Below are 5,200 nucleotides of genomic sequence, written 5' to 3'. Positions count from 1 at the left end.
ACAGGAGAAGGAGGAGCGGGCGAGGAGACGAGGGCTCGCCTTCTGGATGCAGTGAGTGTCCCCTCGTTGCCCCGTGCCCAGCCGCCAGCAGCCGGGCTCCCGGCGGGGGGCTGATGGCCTGAACCCCCCCCACTGCAGCCAGCGGGGCTCCCTTCGGCACTGTGTGGGGCTGTGCTGCCGTGGGGGGGACGCCTCATTCCCGGCCCCCTTTCTCTTTTGCCCCGCAGGACGATCTGCCTCATCCTGGTCTGCCTCCAGCTGCTCCTCGTTGTTGTGCTGGGCTCTGCAGTGCTGTACACCCAGCACTTCGACCAGGAGCTCTTCTATTGGCTCCTGCCTCGAGTGCTGCCCCAGGCAACGTACGCTTCCCTGGCGTACTTTGCGAGCAGCACCCTGCGTGTGGTCTGTGATGGGCTGCTGGCCATCTGACCGCTGGGCTCGGTAGCCCCTCCCAGCTCGGGGCTGCGCGGTGGGGCGTGGGGAGAGGGCTCTGTCCCCATGGAAGGGGCCTCTCTTGTGCTCCTGCCCCCCGGGGTGCACAGGCACAGCTGTGGGGCAGTGCTGACAGGCGGCTGAGTGCCGCTTTGGACTTCTCAGTGAGTTTCTACTGTCATCGTGAGACGTCGTCGGCTGAACACCACCTCCTCCGACAACCCAGCACACTGGAGATCCGCACCTGACACCAGGACGTGGCTGGATCTATGAGTGCTTTGCTGCCTGTCCCTCTTTCCCCATTTTCTGCCTTTTTGTCATCTGGTATTCTTTGGCTCTTTGTCACAGCCATTGCCTACAATTGTTACATCTAATATTATTCATTGCAATCAGCCCATTGGCCAATGTTACCACCAATTGGTTGTTGCTGGTTGTTAAGAAAGCTCTCAATAAATGGTCATCTATTATTCCTCTGAGTTTGGATGACTCCATTGCGGTAGCGGCCCTTTGCTGACCAGGGGAGGCACGGCTCAGGAGACGGAAAGAGATTCCGCCCTTCAAAAGGCACTGAGTGGGACGAGACGTAGATGGGAAGAGAAACGGGATGAGCAGCGCCCCTCTGCACACAGACGTCTGCTGCTGTGTCTGCACAGATCTCTTCTGCCCAGTGGAGTTTGTCCATGAAGGCTGCAGCAAAGAAAAAGTGTCTCTGCTGGGGAGCTCTGGAGAGGCAGAGAGATGGAAGACAGGAGAAATGAAAACCAAAAGCAGAAGCTCAAGGTCAAATGGTGCCAAACAGCATAACCCCAAGAACAAGGGGCTGAACCCCTTTAGCAAAAGCCTGAAGCCAAGGCCCAAAGATTTAACCCTTTTAACAAGAAGTTGCACCCCAGTGCCAAATGCTGCACCCCTTTCACCAAACCCTGCATTAGCAGGACTGGTGGCTGTGGCTTTAGACCCCTGCCAACATTTATGGGCAGAGCAGCTTCAGGGGAGGGAAGACGGCATTGAGCGGATGTGAAGTGAAAAGGGTGAAAAAAAGGCTCTTGTTCAATTCTCTGCTCTCTGATGTGGACATCTTTGATGGGGAATGGAATAAATCCCCCATAATTCAGGTGGAAACCGAGTCCTATGTTCCACCTGTACTGCCACGAGTCCATGGGGGCAGAAGAGATTAATCCAAGAGTGCTGGGGGAGCTGGTGGAGGTGAAAAGCCAAGCTGCTTTCCATCATCTGTCAGCCCTCCTGGTCAACTGGAGATGCACTTTGACCACAACAACCCCAGGCACTGCTATGGCCGTGGGGCAGAGCAGCTGGAAGTCAGCGTAGAGGAAGCGGACCTTGGATTATTGGTTGACACTCAGCTGAACACGAGCCATCAGTGTGCCCAGTGGCCAAGAGGACCAATGGCATCCTGGCCTTCATCAGAAATTGTGCTGCCAGCAGAGCAGGAAGTGATTGTCCCTCTGCACTCAGCTCTGGTGAGGCTGCAGCTCCAGTGCTGTGTCCAGCTCTGGGTCCCTCGCTGCAAGAAGGGGAGACCTCACTGCTCTCTGTAACTCCTGAGCGTGGCTGTGGTGAGCTGGGGGTTGGTCTCTGCTCTCATTTAACAGTGAGAGGACAAGAGGGAATGGCCTCAAGTTGTACGATGGGAGATTCAGCCTGAACGTTAGGAAGTATTAGCGCTCCAGCAGAGTGGTTGGGCTGCAATGGGCTGCACTGACAGCGGTGGAGTCGCCGGCCCTGGAGGTGTTCAAGGAACATTGAGACGTTGTGTTGAGGGACATAGACTAGTGAGAGCTATGGGTGATCTCAGCCTTGGTGATTGTGTGATTCTGTGATTCTGGATGGGGGACTGAGGAGGGACATTGGGGGGGGAACGAGGATCAGAACGGGGAAACAGAAGGGGTGGGACGGGGTTGGGAGGAAAAGGGATCCTTAGGGTATGAATAGAGGGACTCAGTAGGGGGGAACAGGAGCCCCTGGTAGTCAGAATGGGGAGTTTCATGGGGGAGGGAAGGGGGAGGGGGAGAAGGGATTCTAGGGGTCAGAATGGGAATGTGGGGGGTTGTGCCTGGAGGGGGGGGGGGGGGGGGGGGAGGTAAAATCGAGTCATAAGGGGGGAATAGGAAGAGTGGGACGAGGTAAAGGGAGGAGGAAAGGGACCCTGGGGGGTCAGAATGGGAATGTGGGGCGAACTGAAGGGAGGCAGTGAGGTGGGGGGTGGAGGAAGACTGCAGGGATCAGAATGGGGGAACTGAAGGGAGGAGAGGGCTCCAATAGATGGGAGGGGGACCACAGAGCAGGGTGTGACCCTGGGGGTCAGAAAGAGAGACTGGGGGGGTTGTTGCTGAACCACTGGGAGGGGACACAGGGCACCTCCTGCCGCCAAGCAGAGGTCCTAAGTGATACAGAAGCTTCACTGGGCCAAAGCAGAACAGCGGCCCCGGCTCCCTTAAGCCCAGTCCCCTCCTTGGTGCCCCCACAAACATCCTGTAGAAACTGAGGCAGCACACACTCCCCATCTGAAGTGCTGTGTCCAGGTCTAGGGCCCTCAGTACAAGGAAGACAGAGAGCAGTTGGAGAGGCTCCAGAGAAGAAACACAAAGATGACCAGGGGGCTGGAGCACCTCCCCTGCAAGTACAGGCTGAGGGAGCTGGGCTCGTTCAGCCTGGAGAAAAGAAGGTTGTGGGGTGGCCTCACTGCAGCCTTTCAGTACCTAAAGGGAGCCTACGAACAGGAGGGGAGTCAACTCTTTGAAAGGGGAGATAACTGCAGGACAAGGGGAAATGGTTTGAAGTTGAGGCAGGGAAGATTTAGGTGGGATGCCAGAGGGAAATTCTTTCCTATGAGAGTGGTGAGGTGCTGGAACAGCTGCCCAGAGAGGTTGTGGATGCCCCATCCATCCCTGGAGGTGTTCAAGGCCAGGTTGCATGGGGCCCTGGGCAGCCTGAGCTGGCAGTAAATGTGGAGGTTGGTGGCCCTGCCTGTGTTGGGAAGGTGACAGAGATGATATTTGAGATCCATTCCAACCTGGGACATTCCGTGTGATTCTGTGATTCTGTCCTGGTTCTGTCAGCGCTCCATGCCATCCTGCAGGCTGCTGTGCACAGTGCAGTGCTGCGGAGCTGTGCTTCCCGGCCCTGTGCTTTCCAGCAGTGCCGTGTGAGTTCTGCCTCTCCCAGGAATTTCCTGTTCCCAGGAACCTCCACTGCTTCCTTACACACAGATCTGTGTGCACATACGTGTGCAGAACCACACACCCACGTACAAGGACTTCCCTGCACACATAGCTGTCATTCACACACCTGCAAGCACATCCTTGCACAGCCCTGTGTGCACACCAGCCACGTGCACGCAAATGTGAGCAAAACCACACAGCCTTGTGCAAAGACCTGCAGTTGCTGCAACGACCCCGAGAAATGGACAAAGATAAAAATACTGCCTTTTTTCCCAAAATACCAGCTTTCTCACTAAGAGAGGTCAGTTTCCAACAGTGGTGAAACATTGGCTCAGCTCTGCCCGGTTTATTGATGGCAGATTGGCACAGTAGCAAAGCTATACTGCGTTTAATTGTGAAGCATTGGCAAAGATCTGCGGGGTGTAATGGTGATACATTGAAACAGCTCTGCTGTTTTTATTTTTGACGCATTGCACAGCTCTCCTGGGTTTAATTGTGGCACAGCCACAATATTATAAAATTATTATAAATACACATATTATAAAAATACTGCCTTTTTTCCCAAAATACCAGCTTTCTCACTAACTGATGTCAGTTTCCAACAAAGGTGAAACATTGGCACAGCTCTGCTGTGATTAATGGTTACACACTAGCACAGTTCTGCTGGGTTTAATGGTGACACGTTGGCACAGCTCTGCTCATTTTAATGGAGACACAATGGCACAGCTCCGCTGGGATTAATGATGGAACAGTGCACAGCTCTGCTCTGTTTAATAGTGACGCATTCCAAAACTCACGCTGTAGGCTCATGTTCAGCTGAGCACCAACCAACACTCCCAGGTCCTTCTCTTCTTCACACTCATCCAGCTACTCATCCCCAAGCCTATAGCGCTGCATAGGGTTGTTGTGCCCAAAGTGACACTTGGCCTTGTTGAACCTCATCCCATTCACCCCAGCCCAGCGATCCAGCCTGTCTAAATCCCTCTGAAGGGCCTCCCTACCCTCAGGCAGATCCACACCACCTCCCAGCTTGGTGTCACCTGCAAACTTACTGAGGGTGCACTCAATGCCCTCATCTAGGTCATCAATAAAGATATTAAACAGGATGTGCCCCAGTACCGACCCCTGGGGGGCACCACTTGAAACGGGTAACCAGCTGGACTTCACTCCATTCACCATGACCCGCTGGGCACGGCCCTGTAGCCAGTTCCTTACCCAAAGAAGGGTGCACCTGTCCAGGCCACGGGCAGCCAGTTTCCCCAGAAGAAGCCTGTGAGGGACCGTGTCAAAGGCTTTGCTGGAGTCTAGGAAGACTGCGTCAACAGCCCTTCCCTCATCTACCAGTCTAGTCACCCAGTTGTAGAAGGAGATGAGGTTGGTCAAGCACCACCTGCCTTTCACGAACCCGTGCTGGCTGGGCCTGATCCCCTGGACACTGCATACATGCTGTGCAATCTTGTCCAAGATGATTTGCTCTATAACCTTCCCTGGCACTGAGGTCAGGCTAACAGGCCTATAGTTCCCCGGATCCTCCTTACGGCCCTTCTTGAAGATGGGAGTCACATCAGCGAGCCTCCAATCCTCTG

General features: G+C 54.7%; 1 long non-coding RNA gene across 1 annotated transcript; it reads left to right on the top strand.

The window, feature by feature from the left end:
• The first annotated feature begins 3 nt into the window (after nucleotides 1-3).
• On the top strand, nucleotides 4-899 carry LOC122162781. Its single transcript, XR_006169698.1, has 2 exons — nucleotides 4-51; nucleotides 228-899. It is a non-coding gene; the product is annotated as an uncharacterized LOC122162781 (long non-coding RNA).
• The last annotated feature ends 4,301 nt before the right edge of the window (nucleotides 900-5,200 follow it).

This window comes from Centrocercus urophasianus, unplaced genomic scaffold, assembly GCF_019232065.1.
Source record: "Centrocercus urophasianus isolate 14NV4802_14NV808 unplaced genomic scaffold, USGS_Curo_1.0 seq_10, whole genome shotgun sequence".
In the NCBI taxonomy this organism is placed as follows: domain Eukaryota; kingdom Metazoa; phylum Chordata; class Aves; order Galliformes; family Phasianidae; genus Centrocercus; species Centrocercus urophasianus.
The sequence above is the reverse complement of the archived record's forward strand: the minus strand, read 5'-3'. Positions and strand labels throughout refer to the sequence as shown.